At 42.2% G+C, this 10,926-nt stretch overlaps 1 long non-coding RNA gene across 1 annotated transcript in view; it reads right to left on the bottom strand.

Moving 5' to 3' along the window:
* Window positions 1–231: 231 nt before the first annotated feature.
* The window catches only part of LOC308239124, a 38,855-nt gene continuing 28,160 nt past the window's right edge, over window positions 232–10,926 (bottom strand). The window contains exons 2-3 of the long non-coding RNA XR_013959694.1: window positions 9,609–9,732; window positions 232–3,186 (exon numbers count right to left, since the gene is read on the bottom strand). This is a non-coding gene — a long non-coding RNA (uncharacterized lncRNA). The remainder of the gene's footprint in view (window positions 3,187–9,608; window positions 9,733–10,926) is intronic.

The raw sequence follows: 10,926 nt of genomic DNA, 5'->3' as shown, positions 1-10,926 counted from the left end.
CAGCTTGCAGTCTGGATCTGTTCTGTGGTCTCAGCCAGGCACAGAAGATCCACCTAGACCCAGCTTATTCTCTTTGTCTTTTCTTCATCCTTCGCCGGCCCTCCCTCAGGCTCGCCGAACCCTTGGCTGTGTTGGCACGGCACAATCTCGTTCAACTGCAGTCTCTTCCATGATTATGAAAACAGTGTTTCTGTCCCTATTAGTTACATCTCAGAGATTCACAACAAATGAAAACAGCCTATGAAATTTCATATATAATGGCACATGGGTCTCTTTGGAGCACGTATAGAATAGTTCTCTAAACATTGCTGAAACTTATGTAATACAAACTGTGAAAAGAGATCACAATTCATATTGTTTGTACAAGCACAGCAAAGGCCTCCTCTTCAGGGTGACCAGTGACATCACCAATAAAAGAGGCACCTAATACAATAATTAATAAATGATAATACAAGAATAAACTTTTCTTCAGCCAACGTCCTCAGTTGGTTGGGTGTCATTCCATTCACTGAAAGGTCTCTGGTTTGATTCCACTTGTACACTTTCTTTTACAGCCTTACGCAGCAATACAAAATAAGACAATATTGGACAAATAGTGATTTTCTACTATCATGCTGTGCCTTCCAAAGCACAGAAAGTTTGGGACCCCAACATATCCATTTACCTTTCCATGCTGACAGATCACAACTTTCCTTTCAAATCATCCCAGGCAGTGAATAGAACCAACAAACTAAAGGTACAAAAGAAAAAAATTTTACAAAAACATAAAAAGGAGCAGAGGACAATAAGCAATTTGCAAGTTGGTGAATTAGAACCGGAAACAATTCATCACAGCATAATGTAAGAACCACATTGTCCCTGACAGAGGCTGCACTTCTTAACTAAGGACGGGTGCTCTGGATGAACCCTGGGTCAGTTCCAATCCCCAGCCAAAGATAAAGGAATGAAGGTCCTGTTAAGAGCTCAGAATAATCCTAATTTCCTCCAGCACGAGTGAGAACACAAAATTCATTTCCCCTAAGCACACAGGTGTTGTGAAAGATGCACATTTTTCATGTAGTGGAGGTGAAATTGTTTCAGCCACAAATACTCACAGGACATCAATGGGGTATTAGGTCTGAGCAGGTTGACAAATGCAGATCCTTCAAGTCTCAGTTGTACCTGAAGCTAACGAGGAAACTAGTGGAGTACAGTAGGTACTCGGGTTACATCGGAGATCTGTTCCTACGATGCAACATAAAGCGATTTTTGCTGTAAGTTGGAACCCACCTACATGAGCACCTACGTCACTCACATGGAGCACATACACAGAAGTAATGAAGTGAAATAGTAAAAAAAATTTAAAGAAAAATAACAATTCCTAATATTTATTTGTGGTAAATAAATAATAGAAAACATAAAGCACATATGTATATACGTCAAAATGACGAAACTTTTTTTATATAAATACTGTAAATGGGTGACATAACCACGAAACAATGTATATTGAGTCTGACGTAACCCGAGGACTATCTGTATGTCTTTCTATAAAAGGAGTTTATATTCAGTAAATGGGTCCCAAAGTATCTCCTTCAGTGTTGCCATTCTGAGTGAGAAAAATAAAATATGATCTGGACATTTAAGGCTTTTCTCCAGTGTGAATTCTCAGGTGTCTAATCAGGCTATGTTTCTGGCTAAAATATTTCTTACATAAACTACACTCAAAGGGTTTTTCTCCAGTGTGAACTCTGTGGTGTTGAATGAGGTTAGAGCTTTGACTAAAGGACTTCCCACAATCACTACATTGATATGGCTTTTCTCCAGTGTGAACTCTCTGATGCTCAGTGAGACTACAGAACTGCATGAAAGACTTCCCACAATCGCTACACTCATATGGCTTTTCTCCTGTATGAACTCTGTGGTGTTTAATGAGGGCAGAGCTCTGACTAAAGGATTTCCCACAATCACTACATTCATATGGCTTTTCTCCAGTGTGAACTCTGTGGTGTTTAACAAGGTTAGAACTATGACTGAAGGACTTTCCACATTCACTACATTGATATGGCTTTTCCCCCATGTGAATTCTCTGGTGCTCAGTGAGAGCAAAGATTTGCCTGAAAGACTTCCCACAATCGCTACACTCATATGGCTTTTCTCCAGTGTGAACTCTGTGGTGTTTAATGAGGGTAGAGATCAGACTGAAAGACTTCCCACAATCACTACATTCATATGGCTTTTCTCCAGTGTGAACTCTGTGGTGTTTAATGAGGGTGCAGTTTTGACTGAACAACTTCCCACAATCACTGCACGCATATGGTTTTTCTCCAGTGTGAACTCTTTGGTGTTGAATGAGGTTAGAGTTTTGACTGAAAGATTTCCCACAATCACTACACTGATATGTCTTTTCTCCAGTGTGGACTCTCTTCTGATTAAAGATGTAATTATTACACCTAAGTGATTTCCCACACTTACTAAACTCAAAATATTGTTCTCCAGTGTGAACTCTTTGATGTTTACTGAGGGAAGACCTTTGATGGAAGGGCTTCCCACAATCAGCACACTCATAGGACATTTCTCCAGTGTGAACTCGCTGATGTTCAGTAAGGTTAATGATACATCTAAAACCTTTTCCACATTTGTTACACTCATATCTCACTTCACCAGAGCAGACATCCTGATGTTGAACAAATTTATGTCTGTGGCTTGCAGCATTTTCACATTCGTTCCACTGGTGATGACTTTTTACATTGTGAAATTTCTGTGAAATCTCATTGCCACTGTGAGGCTCCTCAGTGTTAAGAGATGCCTGGGGCTGCAACAACCCTGAGCTGGCTGGCCAGTCTTTCCCAGCTTCTCTAGTGGTTGAAGGCACCCCTGACAAGTAGAAGCTGCACCTGGTCACAAAGTCCATGTCCATAGCTTCGTTCCAGGACTTCTCTCCCCTGGTATCCTTCTGTTGCTGGTAATGGTTTGCATTGGAACAGAAGTCTCTCACACATGTGTCACTGAAGAAGGGCTTCTGCTCAAAGTATGCTGCTTGTGACTCAGTCAGGTGCAGAATATCTTTCAAAACTGAGAAACACCGTTTATAGAGATGGGTCCTCTGGGTTGGTGGAGCTGTCTTAGAAGCCATGAATTTTGACTCCACTTGTACAGAAGCACTCTCATCAGAACATTCCTCCTCCTCTTCTGTTTTATGCCAACAACCTGAAAACAGAAAAATGGTGAGGAAGTAAATGTTGACTGTGGTGATGGGGAAGTCCCATTACAAAAGTGTGTTGCTCGTATTACCTTGGCTTCATGCAACTGGATGGAAATAAAAGATTTGCAGGAAGGATTTACAAGATGAAACTATGAAGTTCTGGGATGCTGAAGTTCAAAAACAAGGAGGACCTCAAACGAAATATAATACATGCATGACAAGCACCACATGGAACAGAAGAGGTATCACAGATTCATTCTTTTGCTAAGAGAATTCAGCAGGGCTTGTGTGCTGGTGACATGGGTAAGCTGTGCAGAATGTTGGTTACAGAGGGAGTGAAGATGGTGGCCAGCAGGATGGCTGTGAGGGAGTGAAAGGGAAGTGTGTGGATATGTGTGTGTGTGTAAGTGAGGGGCAGTTAGATCCTCCAGAAGTCTCTGGAACCCGAAGACTTGGCTCCCTTAGAAGGGGAACCCCTGCTACTGCTGCATGCACTCCTGGGTGGCAAACTCTGGCTCAGAAACCATGCCATCTTGAAGAGGACAGCTGCTGAGCCTAGGTGCTCATCCCTACCACCACTCAGACTGGCCTCAAACACCACCTGCAACCCTATAGCCAGTCCAGCCAAAGATCTGCTATCTTAGCTGCAAACACACAAACACCAGGACTCCAGCTTTCCTTGCCACAGGCTCCTGTGAGTCCCAGAGTGTGAAATGCTCCCACTGACCCACCACTTCAGCCATGGGCCCCTCATGTCCCGGCACCTGGATTCTCCAGTGACTCTCAGGTGTGCAACCCTCCCACCAAGCCCTCCACTTAGCCATACGCCCTTCAGGACTCTGCAGCTGGACCTTTCAGTGAGAGCAAAAATGGGGAGACAAAATAGCAAAAATGGGGAGACAAAGTAACAACCCCCAAAGTAAAGGACTCACTAGAAAAGTAACTAAATGAAATGGAGGCATGCAATATGTCAGAAAAAGATTTCACAGTAAGGGCCATACAGTTCATAAAAGAGATGGATAAGAAAACCAACAACTTATATAAGAACCAAAAGGAAATAAAGAATGATATAGCTACAATAAAAAAACACAATGGAGCCTTGACCAGTTTGGCTCAGTGGATAGTGAAGGGTCCCAGGTTCGATTCCAGTCAAGGGCATGTACCTTGGTTGTGGGTACATCCCCAGTAGGGGGTGTGCAGGAGGCAGCTGATCGATGTTTCTCTCTCATCGATATTTGTAACTCTCTATCCCTCTCCCTTTCTCTCTGTAAAAAAATCAATAAAATATATTAAAAACAAAAACAAAAAAAAAAACCACAATGGAAACTTTCAATAGTAGATTAGAAGAGGCGGAGGACTGAATTAGTGAGTTGGAAGAAAGGGCAGAAAAACACACCCAATCTGAGCAGCAATTGGATAAAAATATTAGAAAGCAGGAGAAAAGCCTAAGGGAGCTTTGGGACAACATGAAACAAAGTAACATATGTATAACAGGGGTGCCAAAAGGATAAGTGAGGAGCAAGGATTAGAAAGCATATCTGAAGAAATAATAACAGAAAACTTCCCAAATTTGGGGTGGAAAAGTCACACAAGCACAGAGAATCCCAAACAAGATGAACCAAAAAAGCTGCACACCAAGACATGTCAAAATTACACTGGCAAATGTTAATGACAAAGAGAGAATCTTAAAGGCTGTCAGAGAGAGAGAGAGAGAGAGAGGAGAGAAAGAGACAGACAAAGAGTTACCTACAAAGGATCTCCCATTAGATTATCAAATGATTTCTCAACAGAAATACACCAGGCTATAACGGAATGGAATGAAATATAAAAAGTGATGCAAAGCAGGGGACTGAATCCAAGAATACCCTATCCAGCAAGGCAATCATTCAAAACTGAGGGGAAATCAGAAGCTTCACAGACAAAGAAAGGCTAAGGGAATTTATTACCACCAAGCTAGCAATGCAAGAAATGCTAAAGGGATTGCAATAAGAAGAAAAAATAGAAAGAGAAGAAGGAATACGGACATAAAGAATGAAAATGGCTACAAACATGTACCTATCAAAATAATAACCTTAAACATAAATGGACTAAATGCTCCAATCAAAAGACACAGAGTGGCTAAGAAAGCATGACCTTATATATGTTGTCTACAAGAGATCAACCTCCGAATAAAGGATTCATATAGACCAAAGGGGAAGGGATGAAAAAATACTTTTCAAGCAAATGGAAATGAAAAAAAAAAAGCTGGGGTAGCAAATAGACCTCAAAGTGAAGTCCATAGCAAGAGATAAGGAAGGCCACCTCATAATACTAAAGGCATTGGTACAACAAGAGGATATAACTTTGGAAAACATATATGCACCCAAAGAAGGAGCATCCAAATGCATAAAAAAAAAAGTTCTGAAGGATATCAAGGGAGAGATTGACACCAATACAATCATAGTAGGGGACTTTAATACCCCATTGATATCACTGGATAAATCCTCTAGACAAAAAATCAGCAAGGAAACAGCAATCCTAAATGACTCACTAGATCAGATGGACTTAATTGACATCTTCAGAACATTTCACTCCAAAGCTACAGAATATACATTCTTTTCAAGTGCACACGGGACATTTTCAAAGATAGACCACATAGTGGGACACAGGCAAAGTCTCTTCAAATTCAAGAAGATTGATATATCAATCATCTTCTCACATCATAATGGCATAATATTATAAATAAACTACAATAAAAACAATAAAAAATTCACACTTAGAGGCTATATAGCATGTTATTAAATAATGACTGGGTTACCAAAGAGATCAAAGAAGAAATAAAAAACATCCTGGAAATAAATGACAATGAAAACACAACAATCCAAAGTCTACGGGACACAATGAAAACAGTCCTGACAGGGAAGTCATAGCATTACAGGTCTAGCTCAAAAACCAAGAAAAACTGGTATTAAATTATCTAACTCTAAAACTTAAAGAATTAGAAAGAGAACAAGAAAAGCCCAGAATGAACAGAAGGAAGGAAATAATAAAGATCAGAGCAGAAATAAATGAGATAGAGAGCAACAACAAAAATACAATAGATCAATAAAACCAAGAGCTGGTTCTTTGAAAGGATAAACAAGAGTGATGAACCTCTAGCCAGATTCACCAAGAAGCAAATAGAGTGGACCCAGATTAAAAAAAAAATCAGGAATGAAAAAGGTGAAATAACAAGAGACCCCCACAGAAATACAAAGGATTGTTAAAAAAAAAAAAAAAAAAAAACACACACTAGGACAACTCTATTCCAACAAACTGGTCAACCTAGAAGAAATGGACATATTCTTCAAAGTGGAGAAAGGGCTTAAATGTAAGATTGGAAACCATAAAAATCTTAGAAGAATCCATACGTAGCAAAATATGAGACATATGTCATTGCAATATCTTTACTGATACAGCTCCTAGGGCAATGGAAACTAAGGAGAAAATAAAGAAATGGGGCTACAGGAAAATAAAAAGCTTCTGCACAGCAAAAGAAACCATCAACAAAACAACAAGAAAGCCCACTGCATGGGAGAACATATTTGCCAATGTTGTCTCCCACAAGGGTTTAATCTCCAACATTTACGGGGAACTCATACAACTTAACAAAGGAAGATAAACAATCCAATAAAAAATGCGCAAAGGACTTTTTTGAACGTGTACATATAGAAGGCCAAGAGACATATGAAAACATGCTCAAAGTCACTAATCATCCAAGAGATACAAATCAAAATAATAATGAGATACCATCTCAAACCTGTCAGAATGGCTATCTTCTACAAATCGACAAATGACAAGTGCTGGAGAGGATGTGGGGAAAAAGGAACCCTCATGCACTGCTGGTGGGACTGCAGACTGGTGCTGCCACTGTGGAGAACAGTATGGAGTTTCCTCAAAAAGTTAAAAATGGAACTCCCATTTGACCCAGTAATCCCACTTCTAGGAATATATCCCAAGAAATCAGAAACACAAATCAGAGAGGACATATGCACTCCTATGTTCATAGCAGCACAATCTACAATAGCTAAGATTTGGAAATAGCCTAAGGGCCCATCAGCAGATGAGTGGATTAAAAAACTGTGGTATATCTACAAAATGAAATACTATGCTGCTATAAAAAAAAGAAAGACCTATTACCATTTACAACAGCATGTATGGACATGGAGAGCATTATGCAAAGCGAAATAAGCCAGTTGGAGAAAGATAAATATCACATGATCTGAATCATTTGTGGAATATAATGAAAAACATAAATTGATGAACAAAAATAGATCCAGACACAGGGAAGCATTGAACAGAACTTCAAACCTCAGAGGGAAGACAGGGGAAGGGGAGGTAGGGGAGTAAGCGATCAACCAAAGGACTTGTATTTAAGCATAACCAATGGACACAGACACTAGGGGTTGAAGGCATGTGCTGGGTGGTAGGGGTGGCCAGGGAGAGGTCAATGGGGTAAAAGGAGACACATGTAATATTTATGTAATATTTTAAACAATAAAGAATTTTAAAAAGGAATGTTGGTTACATCTTCTTTCAAGTATCCTATATAAATAAAAGTGCAGGTGTCACGACCAGAACGACCAGGGCACTATGAGGTGCATTGATCACCTCTCAGTCCCTCCCACCAGTCCGCAGGCTTCCATTGCTGGATGGCCAATGGGGAACCACGGGGAACCTGGCTGGGTGGCAGCGGAGTGGGAATGGGGACTGGTGAGTGGGCGGAAGACCTCTTGGTCCTTCCCCCAGCTGGCAGGCTCTGATCCATCGATCCTAAGTTTCTTCCAAAAGGAACGTGGCGCCTCCACTGCGCAGCCTCCCTGGATGCGGACTCACCACTGTGAGAAGCTCTGGAATGGAGACTTCAATAAGGACTTCAGCGCCTGCAGTGACCCTCAGCCTTCACTGCTGGGAGGTGGACGGAGAACATCAACTTTAAAGCAGAAACAGCCTCCTCAGGAAGAACCCGCCACCTCCCTACTCCACAGCCACTTCCATGTCTGCAAGAAACTGGGCATGCTCCTTCCTGCGGGATGGGCGGGGCCAGAGCTTGAGCTGAGAGGTTCTGCAATGGGGGAGGGGACAAGCCAGGCCGCTGGGCCAGTGCAGAGATGGAGGGATGGAGGGGCAGGAGCAAGGGGGCAGCCCTGGTTCCCTGCACCTCCTCCCACAGGCATAGCCCTTCCTGGTTGAGTTTCCCATGTCATTGTTAGGGTTTTGGCTGGTGACGCCAGCTGTGAAAAGATTCACAAGGGAGAGAAGAGGCAGGTGCAGAGACAGGGCATTTATTTTACTTCTTTAAAGGGAGCAAAGGGCACAAAACACCTAAGGCAGAGTGGGCTGTTCTTTTGATCACTGGATGGTGAATGAGGAACCGGGGTCGGTGGCAGCGACTGGGCTAGACTGGGGACTGGCAATGGCGGGGCTAGGCCTAGGGACCTTACCCATGCACGATTTCGTGTGCTGTGACTTGAGTAATTCAATAAATGGATACTTTTGTTTGAGGTCTACTTAAGCATGTATGTGCACCTCATAACTCATGTGGAGGTCAATGTTGGAGAACACTGCAGAGAAAGACTTTCAGGGGGACAGGTGATGCAAAAAGACCACAAAGGTGAAGGTAGCCAAAAGTCAGAAAGTCAAAGATGAAATGACAAGTCAGCAACATGTCAAATATGGGAAAGAAAAGGTAGAAATGAGCTGCTGCCAGTGGCACTTGCACCTAAACACTGTGGGAAATGAGCAGATCCTTTGTATGATCTGAACACAGTCCTTATGTCATACTTTTCTCAGTTGCCACTCAACAGGGCCAGGCCTCCTCTGAGATCATCCTGTATGTTCACAATGTGAAAAAAAGGGGGTTCTCCCTGCACTTTCTACTGTCCAAGTGCGTAAAACCTAAATATTCTAAGTATTAATGAAAGGCAACAAAGGTGAGAAGCCAGAGCAACTCAGCAGGCAATAGTATTCAGGGAAGAGAATATTACGAACAATGCAAGGCGAGTCTCGCAAGAACTGCCTATGGTTCATATAAGTAAAGACGATACCAGGAACAGGCAGGCATAATGACCTTTAGCTGGAGGAAGGGTGCCTAAGTGAATGCCATGCACCTGGACATAGTCACCCTCCCAGGAAGAGTAAATTAAGCTGGATTCTATTAAGCTGTCTACAAGACTCATGACTTCCCAACACTTCTGCATTCTCTGGGGCTATGGGTGTTAGGGGTGTTTGGTGAGTTCATTGCTCAGGGATCTACACACAGCTCAGCACATGCATCCATAGCACATATTACAAAAAAATGGGTAAAACTGGCAGAGCCCATGGTTTGGCTGTGGGAGAAAGTTACATCTGGAGAATAAAGGAAGAGAGGCCATCACCTCAGGACAGTAGGAGAATGTGAAAGTCTTACCTACAGATGATACAAGTGCAAACACTTCCAGCATCACATCGCAGTATAGATGTCTCTGATCCTCATCAAGGAGCCCCCACTCCTCCTGAGAGAAGGCAATAGCCACGTCCTCAAAGTTCACATCCTGTCATAATGGGGACAGTTAAACACATGATCAGCATCTCTCCAATTATTTTATGTTTGTCATACTCCCCACCCTCCACATCTCTCCCTCTACTAACTTCATCAAAAGAGGTATCAGGCCTCTGTCCCATCAAAGTAACTCTCCTTATATTCCAACTGATAGTGTGTCTTCCCACAACAATAAAGGCTGAGGAGCAGATAGAAGATAACTGATCTCTGGGCCTCACATATAGGCCACACTGCCTCTTGTCAATACAGTTGATGTCCACAAAATAGGGGAGGAAGACATGTTGGCCATAAAGGAAGTGAGTGATTTGACACCGGTATTATCAGGCATTCCCGTTATAGTGCCCCAGATTGTCCCTCCAAGACTCAGAAGGGCATGGCATCACACTTCACCCTTTGGAACTCAGTCACAGGATGCTGACTCTATCACTTTGCACTACCTGTCACATAATTCTTTGAAACATAGTCCTCTCACACAGCCTCTTTCCCAGAGTCACATCTTCAAAGACAACACAAATATGCCATAATGAGGCCTATTTTTTTCCTAATCGCCTTCTTTTCCATAATTCTAACTCACCATTCTGTAACATATTTGTCTCCTACCTTCTGCCTTCCTAATGCCAGTGGAGATTTTCAAGCCCAGTCTACACTGATGTATGCTATTGTGTTTCTAATGATCACGGTATCAGCCCTCAACAACAACTGACAGGTGTGCACATACATAACACCTAAGCTCTGGACATTGCATGTAGCATGACAATACCCTATTTTCAGACAACTATACTAAAATTCCACCTATTATGTCATCCAGTCACCACCAAAAAATGAATTCACATTTCATTCACTCTTAAACCAATTTCAGGGCCCTGTGGCCATGAATGGACATGCCCTCTCCAAGTGCACATCAGTCTTTCTCCCACACTTCTCTCACACCTGATCTCCCACAGCCCCAGACCCCAGAGTCATCTCATTGACCTCCTACTCATTACTCAGCATGTGTGGCCCATAAAATAAATGCCTGGCAAACTCAAACTGGAGGAAGTATTAATCCAACTGTGATAGTCCACACTAATAGAGGAAGCCTTGAATCCTGCTATAAAGCCTCCCTTCTTGATAGTTTTTTCTTCAACCTCACCTATTGAGAACCACATCAGATCTCAGATATCCAGAGCCCCCCACCACAGGTGCT

Source organism: Plecotus auritus, assembly GCF_963455305.1.
Source record: "Plecotus auritus genome assembly, chromosome: 15".
Lineage (NCBI taxonomy): Eukaryota > Metazoa > Chordata > Mammalia > Chiroptera > Vespertilionidae > Plecotus > Plecotus auritus.
This window is presented reverse-complemented; position numbering and strand designations above follow the sequence as displayed.